Source organism: Amblyomma mixtum, chromosome 7 (genome assembly GCF_055824585.1).
Source record: "Amblyomma mixtum isolate Tamu chromosome 7, ASM5582458v1, whole genome shotgun sequence".
NCBI classification, from domain to species: Eukaryota; Metazoa; Arthropoda; class Arachnida; order Ixodida; family Ixodidae; genus Amblyomma; species Amblyomma mixtum.
Window position 1 is genome coordinate 47,540,242 of NC_143018.1, and position 17,820 is coordinate 47,558,061.

General features: G+C 49.6%; 2 protein-coding genes and 1 non-coding gene across 4 annotated transcripts in view; 2 read left to right on the plus strand and 1 right to left on the minus strand.

Annotated features, from left to right (window-relative positions):
• The window catches only part of LOC149335945 (uncharacterized), an 82,762-nt gene that overhangs the window by 30,706 nt on the left and 34,236 nt on the right, over positions 1-17,820 (minus strand). The window lies entirely within an intron of this gene.
• Positions 1-17,820, plus strand: part of LOC149335946 (uncharacterized) — a 164,961-nt gene that overhangs the window by 20,404 nt on the left and 126,737 nt on the right. The gene's annotated exons all lie outside the window — the stretch shown is intronic.
• On the plus strand, positions 11,384-11,457 carry TRNAS-GCU (transfer RNA serine (anticodon GCU)). Its single transcript has one exon. It is a non-coding gene; the product is annotated as a tRNA-Ser (tRNA).

Below are 17,820 nucleotides of genomic sequence, written 5' to 3' on the forward strand. Positions count from 1 at the left end.
ACTGAGGAGAAATGTATTCAATTTTTGTTCTCATTAAAAATTGATTCTCTGAGGCTTTGCGGTTGCGTTGACATTTTCCCGAGAGCCAAACACGCATTAATTGACAAAAAAATTGGATTTATAAACTTTCCCGGATGTCAATTCCGACTCGTGACGTCCATACCGAACGGACTGGTTGCTACCGCTTTGAAGTGAATGGCTCTGTAGCTAAGCCTCCGAGATCCACGCAAAAAAATTAAGCGTCGACGCAAGCACTTTACTTGAAAAATCGGCCGGTGATGGCGACACATGCATTCCGTCTTTTTTTTTTTTTTCTGTGCAGCTTATAAAAGCTCTGGTTTCGCTTATATTGATCTCTCTGCGATTGGAATGCGGCAGACGTATCGATACAGACCAACTTCTATTTATTCTCAGTGCCCCTTTAACGGATGGCGTCAGTGCATTGTTACACGGCTCAAATGAAGACCATTTGGCCTGAAGACTTTCGACTAAGGCTGTAGCTGCAGTTCCTTTTCTCTCCGCCAATTTGTAGCTACCTACATTTCATTTCATCACCGAGCGGTTCTGGTGTCCTCCCAGAGTAAAACGACATTACGCGTTTCCTTCCTTCACAGTTCAGCCTGACTTAACCTAACCGTGCCGCTTCCAAAACTAGAACTAAAAAGCTTTATCTCACACTCTCGAGCACCGCCTCTCTAATTAGCCGCCTCTTTTATGCTATAGAGACCCAGTGACAGCGGATGGACATTGTATACCACCTTTTTGCGGGTCCTACTAACGCTAGAACTTTTAAAAAGGTCACTCGTGCCAGCACAAAGCCGAAAAAAAAAAGAGCGGTACATTCAAAAGCGTTCAAACCACGCCGAAACTGTTCGCGCGTGCGTTGCTTTCCAGCCTGAATAGCAGCGAGGACTCATTACATGTAGTCCGACACGCGTGCGCTAGTCGTTCAGGGTTAAAGCGAGGTAAAACAGAAATAAGAAAAAAAAAAAGGACAAGTTGGTCGGGAAAGCAGGCGTGCGCTCGCAGTAATCGACGTCGTACATTCGCAGTGTGTACGTGCCGACGAGTGCACAGCGTTACTGCGTACGCATTCACGCCGTTCTACTTTCAGTTTTGTGTTTCCTCTGCCGCGGTCTCCGCCGCGTAACTTGAATGCGAGCGGACGCACGTGAATGGAGGCGGCGGATCGCATAAGAGGGGAGGCCGTGAAACGTGGTGGAAGGTTAGCTGGACGAACGTATACCGGCGCGGACTCATTCACGAAGAGAATTGAAGGTCATTCAACACTTACTCTCCATTCACTTTCAAAGCTCCATTTCTCTGCGTTTTATTACAGGAGCTATTATATTTAACGACGACTGCTATACGAGTTGCCGCCGTTATGGAGGAAATTGCTGTGGCACGAACGTCCTGCCTCTATATTTAGCTTTGTCGGAGTCTTCGCCCGTTGAAGCGAACATGCGCTGTGCACCGTGCTATAGTGCATACCTGGCAGTTGCAACGTTTGCGAGGGTACTGACACCTGTGGAATGACACGCGGTCGCTTGCGAACATGACGCGAACAGAATTTAAACAAGTTGGGGCTTGTTTCTATAGGAGGTACATTCGATTACTATTGGCACTTAGAGTCGGATATAACTCAAGAACGGAGCTGCTAATGTCTGTCAAAGGATGACCTCCAGCCAATGCGAATGCTTTTGGGTGGAGAACCTTCTCTGAAGAGCGTTCGCCGCTTCGTTCCTGAGTTGTATCCTACCTCAACAGACTCTCCGTATGCGTCAGTTTTTTTTTTCTTCCTGAAAACTTTGTCCGCTGCATGAGGTTTCTTTTAATTCTTTGAAAAATTTACCAGGCCACGTTCCGACGGCAGAGGTGCCAGAGAACATATGAGAGAGAATGGTGAGAACAATGTGATGACGTTACGATGATGCTTTTTGTGTTCAAATACTACCTATGGAGGATGCATGATTCCATTTATCCATTAGAATATATATTTAAGCCACCTTGAACTACCACTTGTACTGTTTCTGTTGTGCTGCTGACTGTCCTTGAAATGTAAACGACGTGTAGGCTTAGTCAGGAAGCATTAAAGGGTCATTTTATCACACCTTTTGTCAATATTATACCTTGCATCCTATGTCCAAGCCACCATCAAACTGAAATCCTTACCACCTCTTACCACGCACTGATGGGGTGCGGTAAGCTAAAATTCTGTTATAGAAAGTCATAGCATGCACAGCGCGATCCCCTACCTCGAACCATTTCCGCGCGCTGCCAGTGCGCGTGTGCTGATTGGTCCCAACGCGGCTAACGTGAGCGCAGCTTGCCGGCACCTGGCGCTATCTGGCGACCACAGGGCGATCTGCGAGCACGCAGTGACGCTCCGCGGAAGCGAATCCAGGTAGCGGATCGCAAATTGCGCTATGCTATAACTCTGTAATGTGTCTTGAAGTATCATACGACCCACGCACAAAATTAATTGAAAACATAGTAACTATGCCTTAGAATGGTCATTCTTTAAGCCTACCACAGATATTGAATGCACAAACCGCTGAGCGAACATTACATGATAGTATGAGGCGTCGTTACGAACGTCGCCATCTGCTTCCGGCAAAACGTAAGAATAATAACGGTGTATTTCAACACCGCTAACACGACACTACCACGTTCTCCACGAAGTAAAACGCTTTGTCGCTACATACACGCAGCGCCGAACGACGACGGCCCATCGTATTTGTCTAATTACCGCGAAAACAAACTTGAACTGCACCGCAGTCTTCCTCGGTTCCCGCACGTTATTCATGCGTACCAAGCTCGAAAGGAATGCGCTCGCGTTGCTCTATATTTAGTGCAGAAAAAGCGAGGCAGATGGCATCCGAGTCGTTTAGCTGCGTTGGCCGAGCTCAGGTCCTTGCCGCGCGTACACATGTACGGCACCCGAGCGAGCATCCACTCGCATTGTACACACACGCTGCAGTCATCAAAGTGGAGCGGGAAGTAAACGAGATCACGTCGTCGCAATCCGCGGCATGCGCTCGCGCCGCTCCATCCTTTATTACACGCTCTCGTTATTACGAAGACTACGCTATAAAGGGACGAAAAAGAGCGGGCCAGTATAGCGCGCTGCGCCGTGATATAAAAGACGCGTTATAACGCGCGGGCCAAGTCGTTGACTGAGCATTCCATTCCTCTGAATGGAGGCGAGCTCTCGGGCTCTAGTACGAAACGAAAAAAAAACAACAAAACAATGAAGGATGGAAAGGAGGAACTAGGAGAAACAGATTACCGTGCTGGCTTGATTTCAAGCGCGATCAGGAGGAATGATACTGACGGTAATAACACAACTGAAAAAAAAAAAAAAAGAATGGCAGAGGTTCGCATACTTTGCCGGCGAAGCGCTCGTGAGGTGCGGACTTTACCGAGACTCGACGCGTAATGACTGTGCTCTGCTCTCGTACGGGACGACTCCGCAAAAATGTGAAAAAAATAAATGAAGGCAAGGCAGCGGGGGCGCAATACGCGAAAGAAAGATAAAAAAAAAGATGGAACGAATAACCGTCCACGACCCGTAAGTTGTTGGAATGTGAATATACTCGCGTTGTAAGGGGACTGCTGCTTCACTCTAAGGGGAGAGGGGATAGTGAGAGGGCGAGAGAGAAGAATGGGAACGCGTGTCTGCGACGCGACTGTCTGGTAATACTCTACTACTCGAATTACAAACGAGTCGAGAGCGCTCCCAGTCCAAGCATGCGCCGTGTACTGCACGCACTTGGCGTAGACACCATTCTCGCGTGCGATGCTGAGTTTGCGCGTGTTTTCGGCGAGTCGCGGTGTATATGTGCGCGTGCGTAGTAGAGCAGACGCAGGCAACCACCCTTATAGAAGATTCCCTGACCCGAAAACTGACTAAGCGCGTGCAAAGCGGTTTTCATATCTCTCGCTCGCTTGCGCGACCCATTTCTAGAATAGGGATAGAGAGATGGAAAGAAGAAAATAATACTCGCCAACTACCGTAGTTCACGGTGTGCGCAACGGGGTCTGGCAGTTTCCCTGCTTTAAGCTGAGGAAAAAATAAAGGATTTTTACTTTAAGATTACAGATGTAAAATGTGAACTTTACACATGGAGAGCTAGCGACCGGTGAAGCGTAGGTGAATTAAAGCGCTGCTGTGCGCACTTTCAGGCGCGCGCTTTTAAGAACGTACTACGTCGAGAGCGCACACTTTGTGATACCCTGGCAGGCTGTAATGCAACCCCCCCCCCTCTCCCCCTGTCTTTCACTCCATCGCGGTTAACATCATAACACTTGAATTACGTGAGCCGTTCCTGCTGCTGTTGCTCCCGTTAAGCGCTGCTCTCTCGAGTGTGTCTTGTCGTCTTCGAGAGGCTGTACTCCCGCTTGCGAAATCCAGCCCCGTATAATGGTTTCGGCTTCCAGGGGTTCAGCGGCCGCGATGGAGGAAGAAGGTGGGTAGGGGGTGTGCTGTTTTCGAATAATGTGCCCAAAATACGGGTGCTTGAAAGGAACCAGAAGTGGCCTGGCCTCCATAGAGCTCGGCCATTTCCCCAGCTCGCTTGGATGCTATACATTCCGTAAGTGCCAGCCGAGGCTTCTGCACAGGCTCGGGATGTATATCACAGCTTTAATGCTTTGGGTGATGTGAATAGAACGGAGGGCTGTTTAATAAAACGCAGCGCCTGTGTTGTGGGTGTGTGTTCTCTCCCCTTTTGTCCGTCGTCCTGGCTTTGCGCTACTCTTGTGTTATGGATCATTACCAACTTGCCCAAATTTCCACCCTGTTTGTAACCCAGGTATAGGCGCCATGCATGGCGAGCGGTGTGAGCGACGCCACTGGACAGGAACTGATGCGCCGATGCTTTATTGTAGTACTCGTTCAGTGCGCAGTTCCAGCAGCGTCCGTATAAATCTTTTAATAGACTGAATACTTCCTAAAGACCTTTTTTGGAAGCGATGAGGTGTCGATCTTAGAGCCACTATACGCACGCGCGGGAACTTCAGGGACGGCTCTGCGCAATCTGTGTGTAGCTGAAAGCCCGCTACCGATCTCAGGTTCACTAAGGCTCTCTCCTTATTCTCTAAGTTTCGCATCGACGACTTCTAGAATCTCCTTTTAGTCACACTGAAGGTTGCCCACTGCAGTGTACGTTATATGCCTGCAGGAAGGTAGCTCCGAGCACGTTTCGGTTACCGACGCGTTTAATTTTTAATTTCAAGGCGACGAAATAACCTCGGAGCGGTAGACTCATCTACGCGGAAAAACTCCGCCTCTGCACCGTATATTAATTTGTTTATTAGCAGCTGAGATGTACTTGAAGCGGAATTTAGGTTGGTTTATTGGGGTTTAACGTCCAAAAGCGACTCAGGTTATGAGGGACGCCGTAGTGAAGGGCTCCGGAAATTTCGACCACCTGGGGTTCTTTAATGTGCACTGACAACGCACAGCACACGGGCCTCTAGACTTTCGCCTGCATCGAAATTCGGCCGTCGCGGCCGGGATAGAACTCGCGTCTTTCGGGTCAAATATTCAAATATTCAAATATTTATTCCAACATTACACCATACAGATATAATGTCGAGGATGGCAGGCAAAAAGCCTCCTGGAGGCTTGACCGGTCCTGCATCCTGGTGTACACTTGGCAGAGCGGCGGTGGCAGTCAGCTCATCAGAACACAAGAAGTGAATAAAGAAAGCCCAAAACAAAACAAAGAAACATTCACAAATATGTATGAAGGAGAGACAGAGGTAATAAAGAAATAATAAAGACAAAAATATATTACATATTATGCAGTATAGGAACGCATGAAGGCTTTAAAGTTTGACGGGTTCATGCTTAGAATGTCGATACCCATTTCAATTAGGGAATTTAACAACCTTGGTAAATTATTCTCAAGCATCTGTTTGCTATAATTAGTTCTGTATCTCGAAACATTCCATATTTCCGTGCGGCGTGTAGTGTAGGCAGGTACATTCTGATGCAGGTTCGCGATTTTCACTAACGTAAAATTATGCTTCCTGCTGCTATAGTAAAAATCCCGCAGAAGTCTGTATGTGTAAATGTCGTGAATCTTTCTTATGTTATACTTCTCGAAGAGTGGTTCAGTGTGTTCCGTAAAGGATACATTGGCAATAATACGTAGAGCCCTTTTCTGCATGATTAATATATTGTTAAGATTTGATTGTGTCGTTGTACCCCATACTAAGTGACCATAATTAATGTGCGAGGCAAACAAGGCATTATACAAAAGTATTTTAACAAAAGTAGGAAAAATGTGTCGATTGCGACTTAGCATTCCAACCGTACTGCTTAGCTTCTTGAGGACTGAATCTGCATGCTCGTCCCATTGTAGGCTGCTGGAGAAGGTTACACCAAGAATTTTAATTGAGTTAACAACCTCAATTTGCATGGACTCGAACAGTATATTATGGTACTGTGGGATTTCTTTTCCTTGAGTTCGGAAAATTACTGCTTTTGTTTTACTGCAATTAACCTGTAGCAGCAGAGCGCCATTACCGCTGAGCCACCACGGCGGGGTGAAGCGGAATTTATATAGCAGGCTTGGACTTTCAAGTATGCTACTGGGCTTCTACATTCTAAACACAAATAAGCCCACATGGGAGTAAAAAAGAGAGCAAGCTGTTCTCTAGCTATTCCCTGCTCCTTTGTATGTCCTGCCCCTTTCCCGGAGCAGATTTCTTTCACTAAATATACGGAATGCTTACTCTTGGAGAAGAAGGCATATTCTCATGGCAAATAGTAGTAACTTGAGACACTCAGCAATGGGAGGAGACTTATAAATGCAGCATCAGAGTTCTAGAGGTTAGTCAACATTGGAAACTGAAACCCCGGTTAAAATCTTCGTAACTACTAGAACTTAGCAAGTTTTGAAGAGGGAATATGTTTCTGTTGTCAACCGTAAGTACTCCGTACTTTTTAGTGATTTAAATCTACCCCAGAGGTTTGACAGCCTACCCTGCCCCTAGAAGGGAGTGCGCCAGAGGAAAGCTTATTACCTTTCTACTCCCATATACTCTAATTCGTGTTTAGAGTGGACGATGAATGACCTGATCAGCCAGCCTGTTATACATTTTTGCACAATTTATTTGGGCGGATGACTGCAATCATTATCTATGCGAATGAAGAAATCAATAGGTGTGCGGGCTGCATATCGGACTCCTTTAAAACTGAACTGCTCTGTAATTGTTGAGAAAGGCCGAATTGTGGTGAGCAGCAGTTAGCGCCCTTACAACGTGGTGCAGTGGGCACCCTGGTCGATAAAAATGTAGTGCACGATTTTTGTTCGTTTACTTTACGAGTCCAGTCTTTGTTCTTCCAATCGCTGTGCTAAAGTCAGTGTTCAACTGGAGAGGTGATGCCTTTGTTGGTCTCAAGGCTGCATTCACAGCGCAATCGTAATTTCCATATTAATATTATCCACAAATAGTGCATGGAAAATCTGCTTTGCGAATGCCTTCTGGCTGAAGATTACGCACGCACGCACGCACGCACGCACACACGCACACACGCACGCACGCACACGCACACGCGCACACACACACACACACACACACACACACACACACACACACACACACACACACACACACACACACACACACACACACACACACACACACACACACACACACACACACACACACACACACACACACACACACACACACACATGGGACAATTACTTCCATAATGTGAACTTGATTGCGCAGTTGTCTACAGGGTGCGCCGGTAAACTATTCCTGAAACGCTGAGAAGAATACATTCGTAGTTTGAATGAAAGAATAAGAACTTCGCCTAAAACAACAAATAAATGCACGTATGACTGCTTTTTTATGTCGTGGTTGCCTAGTGCCTCCGGTGTCGTTTCTCCGCCTGTCGAGGTTCGTTCGAGCTCGGGCGAGAACAGACCAAGCGCAAATCTAACGTACGCTTTAGGGAGGCCTTGCGGTTTCACGCCGTGGTGTGAGTCAGGAAACCTGCGGCTGGCATACACTGATTCCATACCTGACAGGTTCACAGACACAGTCAATACGACGGCAGCACCCTCCTTCTAATATATGTATACACCGTGAAGCCTCTCTGTAAAGAAATGGGAAGCGACAGCTACTTTACAACACTCCTTCACATAACTACGATCCACCGCTTTCCACCGCTTTGCCGAGAGCTAGAAGTCCGACTTGAACCCACTTGGACACCCCCCCCCCCCTCCACTTTCTGCCTCTCTTTATCAATGCATACTCTCAAGCGGATCAGAAACTCACTTCCAAGAGCGCTAGGCTCCGCTGCTTACAAGTCGCCTATACCTCGGGTGGATACAGGTTGCAGCTTGAAGGTGACTTTGAAGGTGCAGTTGGATACAGGGAGACTAGCCTGGATAATGCTAGCGAACCTTATATTAAAAGAAATTATAAAAAAAAAATAAGAAGGCCGTCAGGGGGGGGGGGGGGGGGGGGCTGTAGTGAACGAAGAAGCTTATTTTAGACGCTCTACGAAGGACGACACCTTTATAGCCGTGAAAGTTCGTCTTTCATACAGCTACCACTGCTGACGAAAACCTCGCTAAATCAAGCCTCCGCTCACGGCGATTGTTGTCCCAAGAAGCGGATCCAGTGTCTATTTCGGGCAAATCCCGCGACAGCGACCGGCCGAGCGCCGCACGACCAGCCGGAAACTTTGCTGGGCGCGCTTTCAGCAAACAGAGACACGACCGCGACCACACCCACCCACGCGGTGTACACAAAAGCCGCGCAGCACGAAATTAGCCTTCGCAAGCGCAGGCTTTCCCCCGTCCGAGCTGGGCTGCAGAAACGTGAACGAAGCGGTATTAAAAGTACGAAACTAAAGAAAAAAAAAAGAGAAGAAACGTTTGCAACTCGCAAAGTGAAAAGCCAATGGGGAAAAATGGAGGCCCACAAAAAGCAACGCAGATCAAACACACGCATGGATCGCTGTTGATCCTCGTAGGGCGTTTTTCTTCGTTCGCTCTTTTGTACGATTTATCGACGCGCCAAAGAGCGGCTATTTAAAGCATCCGGCTTAAAGGTGCACTGAAGAGGAATCTGAACTTGTCTTTTTGCCGCGGGAACTCGATCTACACGTTCCGAGCTTTCTTAGAAACTGCGATTTACTGCCCTGTGTGGCCGATTTCCCCAATTAAATCGAATTAACGTCCGGCTCCCGCCTTTTTTTTTAAAATTCTGTCTCGTACGGTGGGCGGAGTCGACCAACGTGTGGAGCGCCTTTCACCCAGCCCCGTGGCGGCTTGCCGCTCTGCCATCGGCGGAGTAATACGTAGTAGTCCGTAGTAGCAAATTGTTCGCGCGTATTTTTATTTATTCGGGCTTATTTTGCGGCTATATTATCTGTGAATGAAACTATTTATTCATGGAAACCTAAAAAACAAAATAAAGCGAAAGCAATGCCTCCACGGGACTGGGTGAAAGGCGCTCCACGCGTTGGTCGACTCCGCCCACCGTACGAGGCAGAATTAAAAAAAAAAGGCGAGAGCCGGACGTTAATTCGTTTTAATTGGGGAAATCAGCCACACAGGGCAATAAGTCCCTGTTTCTAAGAATGCTAGGAACGTGTGGATCGAGTTCCCGCGGCAAAAAGACATGTTCAGAATCCTCTTCAGTGCACCTTTAAGACACAAGAGAAAAACCAAAAGCGTTTGTGGTGAGCTCAAGCTTGTTTTGAACAGCTGTTGTTTGGGAACTGGCTTTTTATCGCTGTATCGCTGTATTGGAGCAGAGTCCTTTCCCCTCCCACACGCATGTACATACATACATACATACATACATACATACATACATACATACATGCATACATACATACATACATACATACATACATACATACGTACATACATACATACATACATACATACATACATACATACATACATACATACATACATACATACATACATACGTACGTACGTACGTACACACATTCATGCATACGTACGTACAGCCTTTGTCAAAAGTAACCAGGCTACATGCTTTGCTTCTCATTCGTATAACAGAGCCCTCACGGCTTCCCCAAAGATCAAAAAGTTTTTTGGAGATGAGAACAGGGGTTCTTCTTACCATACCAGAGATTTAGACCTTGAGGGCTGGGATAATAGCTTTAATATACGACTGAGAAGAAAAACGTCCAGCCTGGTTACTTTTGACAAAGACTGTACGTACCTACCTACCTACATACATGCATACATACATACATACATACATACATACATACATACATACATACACAGATAGACAGGCACATACACTCACGCATCTATACATACGAGCACACACAGACACACACATAGATGCACACATAGATAGACACATACATACATACAGGCACACACACTCACGCACGCACACATACATACAGACAGGCACACACACGCATACATACATGCACACGCACACACATACACACACGCACACATACACACTCACATAGGCACACTCACGCACACATACATACACGCATAGACAGGCGCACACATACACAGACACGCACACACACACTCACGCACACAACATACACACGCAACGCTTCCTAGTGCAAGCGAGAGAAGAGAGTTGAGAGATCGAGTGCGCGGCCGTCAACTCGGCTCGTCGTGCGCCTCGTTGAAGTCTGAAGTGAGCGCATGCGGATCGATTCGTTCGCGTCGCAGCGCGCAGAGCTCACCTCGGAGGAGTCCGAGCAAGAAGGTAAGCGTCACGCTGTGAATAAAAGTTGCACAGCCATCGTGGCCGCCCTTTTGTGAATAGCGCGGGTGCTGCTCTCCCCCACCGAGGACTACTCTCTCTTTCTTCGTGGGGAGACTTGGCAGTCTTCTGCGATCGCGCGCGCCCTGAAATAATAACAAGAAGCCAGATAATAAAGAAAAAATGAACCGATCGTTACTGTTTCTATTTTAGTCCGGCGTGCTTCCCCACCGTTAGCCGCAAACACTCGAGCGCGGGGGAAAGGCGGCGACTTGCACCTCGTTCTATCGACTGGTCTTCCATAGCGCAAGGTACACAGGTGATTGTGAGAACACTAGTTTCTCTCTTGCGTTCACCTGGAGATTTGCGGAGAGCCTGGCCTTACCACTGAACCCAGGGTTAGTTTATAGCGAGGTGAGGATGCTTTTGGGGGCGTGGAAAAGAAAGCGAGCGTTGAAGTTAGACGACTTAGCTTTTCTATACCTTCTTCCCTTACCCCCAGTTCTGTGGTTGCGAACCGAAACACTCATCCGATGAATCTTCCCGCCTCTCTGTCTCTCTCTACGTCGCCTTTAAGCCACCTGCGATAAAAAGTGATGTCAATGGATATTCAGATAAACTCCATTCAATAAGCCGCCGCGGTGGCTCAGTGGTTAGGGTGCTCGGCTGCTGACCCGAAAGACGCCGGTTCGATCCCGGCCGCGGCGGCCGAATTTCGATGGAGGAGAAATTCTAGAGGCCCGTGTACTCTGTGATGTCAGTGCACGTTAAAGAACCCCAGGTGGTCGAAATTCCCGGAGTCCTTCACTACGGCGTCCCTTTGGGACGTTAAACCCCATAAACCAAACCAAACCAAACTCATTCAATATTTGTTCTTGATCAAAATCGGGTCATTCTGGATACGTTGATGTTTGTCCAGCAGCTAAACACGCATTGAATGCTGAGAAAATTGAATTTAAAAATTTTCCCGCCACTCGGTCGGCACCGAGGAGGACTACATGATAAACGTGTTAAATGTTGATAAAACCTCTGAGATCCCCGCACAAAAAAATGTGATGTTGCACTGCAGCTCGCTTGCGAAAATGACCGATTGTTGCGACATCTGTATTTCGTTTTTCCGCTTTTTCTAGGTTATAAAAGCTCCGTTTTCAGTGGAAGTAGCACCGTTCTCTTCAGAATGAGGCAATCTCTCTATACGGCCAACTTTAGTTTTGTCCTCAATGTCCCCTTAGCAAAAGGAAACGATCGAGAAGCGTCTTTCCGGCATTCCAATGAACTCAGGTCTTCGTAATTAGAGAGATAGTTCAACATAATCTCAATGACCATAACAAACGCAATTGTGTCGTGTCCGGTCGCTGTGTTGAATGCAGCGAAAGACGCACACGGTACTTTTAGACTTCGTTTATTTAAAGCTGAAGAGGGTGCGACCAGCGTCGACCGAGGCAGGAGCCGAACTGGCCGCCCGAAGAAAGGAGGGAGCTGAGAAGCGTCCACGGGAGGGAGTGGCTTCCCAGAACAGGAGGAGGGTGCGGGGGCGCACCGTGGGGGGGCCTCTGGTGACAGCGTGCGACGAGGGGCAACTGTCGTGGTCGTTAGGAGGAGGATCGAGTGGTCGTTAGGAGGGGGAAGCGGGGGCGCACACACACAAAAGCAATATGGGGACACAACACTTCCTTCCCCCTTAGAAAGTTGCCTGGTATCGTGCAGGGGGTCGGCGCTCACGCGTGGAGGCGCGCTGGCTTTGTGCGCTCGGGGGAGAAACACTTGTAGGCTGGCTGTTGTTCGCTGTGTCTCCTGGGTCTGTCCTGGGCGAAGTCTCTTCTTCCGGGAAGAGGTGCCAGGCTATGTGGGAAAATGGTGCACGTGTTCTCTCCGCTGGCGGACAGCTCTCAGACGGCGTCGTAAATCTACGCAGCTGGTTGAGATGTCGGCGTGCTACTGTGCCATGTATGTTGACGAGCCAAGAGCGCAGGCCTATGCGTCTGACAATTGTAGCTTCCTCCCAGCGTGGCTTTTTCAGAAACTGTCGGGCGAGGACGCGCTGCCCCTCATTAAGCGTGCCGCAGCGCGGAATTGCTTTTTCTTCCCGGAACGTCTCTGCCTTTGGCTCGGGGAGGATGGCTGTGAGCTGGGTTCGCATTTCACGCTCGAACATCATTTTCGAGGGGGTCTCGCCTGTTGTGCTCTGAACCGTCGTGTGCTGCTTGAAGAGAAAGCGCGCAAGGCGGCGCTGCAGCGAGCCTGTCTGATCTCTTTCAAGGGCGCGTTTTAGCTCGGCTACGTAGCGCTCGGCTTGTCCGTTTGTCGCTGGGTGGTAGGGGGCCGATGTAACTGATGAGATCCCGTTGTCGCGATAAAACTTGAGGATCTCCGCAGACACAAACGGTGTTCCGTTGTCTGACACTACCTTGCGCGGCAGGCCGAACGTTGCAAATAGTGATCGGAGGTTGTCAATGACTGCTGCCGAAGTCGTCTGTCCCATTTGCCTTATCTCAAGCCACTTTGTGTAGGCATCTACGACCACAAGGAAAGTGCAGCCCTCAATTGGTCCTGCAAAATCAATGTGCAGTGTGTGCCATGGTGTGTCTGGCTTTTTCCATTCTGGGACAGGAGCTTTCGGCGGGGCGCTCCGGCTGCTCTGGCAAGGCTTGCATTCTCGCACCACTGTTTCGATGTCGTTGTCAATGCCAGGCCACCACATGTAGCTTCTGGCACACTTTTTCATTGCAACGATGCCCCGATGTCCGGCGTGGATGAGAGACATAGCTTGTGCGCGTAGTTCTCTCGGCATCACAACTCGGGACCCAAATATGATGCAGCCGCGATGGGTGCTCAACTCTGTAGCTCGCCTGCGGTAAGCGTCAAAGTTGTCCCCTTTGAGTTTATGCACGTTGCCTTGTTGAACAGCTGTGTAAACTAGCCGGAGAGCTGCGCACTTCTGCGTAGATGCTGCAACTGTGCCTGCTGTAAGCGGAGGTTCTGGCAGTGCTTCGAACATCAGAACGTCTCCTGGTGGAAATGGTTCGTCAACAGTTGCGTCTAGTGGCAGACGGCTTAGCGCATCGGCGTTTTGATGTTTACTCCCATTGCGGTAGACCAGAGCGTAGTCGTACGCTGAGAGTTTGATGCACCAACGTGTCATTCGCGGAGACAAAGTTGGTGGCATAGGCCTTTGTGGTCCCAGAATGCCCAATAGCGGTCGGTGATCGGTTATAAAGGTCACCTTCCGGCCGGCAATGTACTGGTGAAAATGTGTCGCCGCGTAGACGATGGCTAGCCCTTCTTTGTCAAGTTGCGCGTAGTTGCGTTCTGCTTGCGACAACGTACGTGAGGCGAAGGCGATGGGAGCTTCCCTTCCTTGCTCGTCAGTTTGCGATAGAACCGCGCCGACTCCGTACGGTGATGCGTCGCAAGCCAAAAGCAGAGGCTTCCTTTCGTCGTAGTGGCGGAGGACTGTACATCTTCGAATCAGGTCTTTCAGGGCATCGAATGACTGCTGATGGCGTGGCGACCATGTCCATGTCACATCTTTCCGAAGGAGTTGGTATAAGTCGTTGGCCACGGTAGCTCTTTGTTCCAAGAACCGGTCGTAGAACGTCAAGAGTCCGAGAAAAGCCTGTAGCTCCTGCTTGTTTGTTGGAGCTCGTGCTTCTGTGATCGCTCGCACTTTGTCCTCGGTAGGGTGAATGCCTTCCGCATCAATTCGGTGTCCCAGAAATTGCACCTCTGGCACCGCAAAACAGCACTTCGATTTGCTTATGCACAAATTAGCGTTTGCTAGCCTTTCGAGAACGAGCTCTAGGCGCACTGCATGCTCTTCAGTGGAAGTGCCACTGATGATGACATCGTCAAGGTAGACACAAACTCCTGGGATGCCCTGAAGCACTGTCTCCATGAATTTTTGAAATATGGCCGGGGCTGCAGCTACGCCAAAAGGCAGTCGCTTGACTTTGTACAAGCCTTTCAGTGTGTTAATTGCCAATAATTCAGCAGTTGACTCGCTCACCTTCAGCTGCTGATACGCCTGAGTGAGGTCCAATGTGCTGAAGACTCTTGCGCCACGTAGTACACTGAATACTTCTTCAGGTGTCGGTAGCGGGTAAGAGGACGCTTTAGTCGCAAGATTGACGGTGCTCCGGTAGTCTCCGCAGAGGCGTATGGTTCCGTTCTTCTTGCGAACTACGACAAGTGGTGTGGCCCATTCTGAATGCTGCGTCGGCTCGATGACACCTTGCTGCTCCAGTTTGTCCAACTCTTTTCAACTGAATCTCGGAGAGCAAACGGCACCGGCCTGGCCTTCAGAAATTTGGGTTGCGCGTTGTCCAACAACTCCAGTGTGACCGGGGGCCCTTCGTTTCCTGGAATCTCTTCCGAGAATACTCTTCCGTATTTCTCTTGCAGTTGCTCAACCATGTTCTGGCTCGGCGTCTGGTGTATGCCGCATATCATCACGCCTAGTGGAGAAAACCAGTTTCTCCCTAGAAGGCTTGATCCTGTGCCCTTCACAACAAGCAGAGGTAGCGTATGGGTCTGGCCGTTGTAGTTAACCTGCACGTTGGCAGAGCCCAATAGTGGCAGATTCTGTCCTGACCACGTTCGCAGGTGCGTGTCGTCTTGTTGCAGGGCGGGTGCGTCAGATGGCCATGAAGTTCGGAACGTGTCCTCACTGATCAGAGTACAGGCTGCGCCGGAGTCCACCTCGAACTTAATCAGCTGGTGATGTACGCTTACTTCTGTAAAAATCTTCGGTCGCGTGCCGAGATTCATGGTGTTCAGGTCGTACAACACAGATGGTGTTGCTGATGTTGTTCCATGGAGATCAGATAGCGGCGTATTCTCTGAGGCGTTGACGCTGTGATTAGGCTGGGAAGGTGACTTTATCTTGGCAAGTCTCCGTTTCGTAATGCATGCTCTTTCGATATGCCCTCGCTTGTGGCAAAAATTACACGTGCCTGACTGGAATCGACATCCCTGGGGGTTGTGTTGGTCGTCACACCGCCAGCAGCGTTGTGCCTTTTTGACCGATTTTACAACAACAGAAGGCTTGCGCACCTGGTTGCTTGTCTGGTGTACCGGCTCGGTGTTCCGGCGAATCCCTCTCTGCTGGTGACCGGCGCTCTCCGCTCGAACGGCGATGTCGTAAGCTTTGCTGAATGTGAGGTCCTTCTCAGCGAACAGGCGCTGCTGCAGTGACTCGTCACTCAGTCCGCACACAAATCTGTCGCGTAACATCACGTCCAAGGGAAGCATGGTGGTGTTAGCAGAAGAAGCTGCGTCTCCCTCCTGCCCGGTAGCTGTTGTCGACAGCGTTCCAAAATTGCAGTCGGCAGCGAGCTTCTTGAGCGCGGCTACGTAGGCGCTCACAGTTTCTCCTCCCAGTTGATCTCGTCGTTGGAAGCGAGCCCGGCTGTAGACCTCGGATGGCCTTGGGTCGTAGTGCTTTTGCAGCGCTTTTACGATGTCGTCGTAAGACACTGCCGCTGGTGTGCTTGGCTGAATAAGGGCGCAGACAGTATCGTAGGTCTGCTCCCCGCACAGCGTCAGCAGGTTGGCCCTCTTCAAGGCTGGGTCTGTGATGTTGTTAGCTTCAAAGTAGAACTGAAGGCGTCCAACCCACGATGACCACGATGAGCCGTTGAACTCTGGTATCTGATTGGGAAACCCTCGCGTAGCCATGGCTTGTCAATAGCGTTGCGTAGCGCGGGTCGAATCCACTTTCTCGTCGCCACTGTCGTGTCCGGTCGCTGTGTTGAATGCAGCGAAAGACGCACACGGTACTTTTAGACTTCGTTTATTTAAAGCTGAAGAGGGTGCGACCAGCGTCGACCGAGGCAGGAGCCGAACTGGCCGCCCGAAGAAAGGAGGGAGCTGAGAAGCGTCCACGGGAGGGAGTGGCTTCCCAGAACAGGAGGAGGGTGCGGGGGCGCACCGTGGGGGGGCCTCTGGTGACAGCGTGCGACGAGGGGCAACTGTCGTGGTCGTTAGGAGGAGGATCGAGTGGTCGTTAGGAGGGGGAAGCGGGGGCGCACACACACAAAAGCAATATGGGGACACAACAAATTGTTTACATTAAGCTAGGTCTCTCTGTCTTCGTATTTTATGGGCATCTCTGCGTTACACGTCAGCAACAGTAGCACAGCTTCACCGCTGTGCTACTCGTCAGGGCCAGTAGTGACATCAGAAAGGCTGCCCTTTGTTTAGTGGCTGCTACGCAACCCTGCTTTATCGTGGCGCCGTTGTGAACACCGATCGCGATGTAATTTAGTTGCATTAAAGCGTTTTCAATGACCGTATACAGTCGTCGACACATTTATCTAGGGCGCTTGGACAGCGCAATACGAAGCACACTTGTGCCGTTTGCTAGTGGTTTAGGATCCGGAGCTTAATATTATTTTGCGGGCATATTACCATGGATTGCGTTTAACTGCTCATTTTTTAAAGGCAGCATTGGGCACGCCAGGCAGCAGCAAATGTCATAAACACACAAGAGACCAAGTCGTCCGCGGGCATCTTGGGTATGTGGCCGACTGTACAGTCAGAGACAAAAATCCCTGCACCGCGTGCTCCAGAAACGAAGCGATAGTAGTCCTATTATATCCGCCGGCTGGAGACCACGCTTGTGGAGGTGAAAGAAAAAGATTTTAGCCTTAACTTCCACAAACGTGGTCTCCAGCCGGCGGATAATAATGAAGCTTTAGGCTTCGTTTCCGAAGCAAGCGGTCCAGAGACTTTTGTCCCCGACTGTACATGTTGCTCCGCATCGTCTGCAGTTACTAGTGTGCCGTTATTGTCGTGGCGTCCACCTAGCCCGTTTTAGAATGAAAGTTCTACTCTTCGCACTGAGACTCCCAAGGTCAAGTTTAGTGCGCGTTTGGCCTTGAGCCGGCGGAGCGGAGGTGTGACTCGCTGTGTAGAGGCGTCGCAACTGCGCTCGTTCGGAGCCTCGCCGCTTCTGTACCACGTGACTAGCTGGTGTTATAACAGCTGCTTAGCTGGCGCTTATTCAATTCTCATCCGTGGATGAGGCGCGCGCTGGACCGACTTCGACGCCAAACCGTGCGTAACCATACT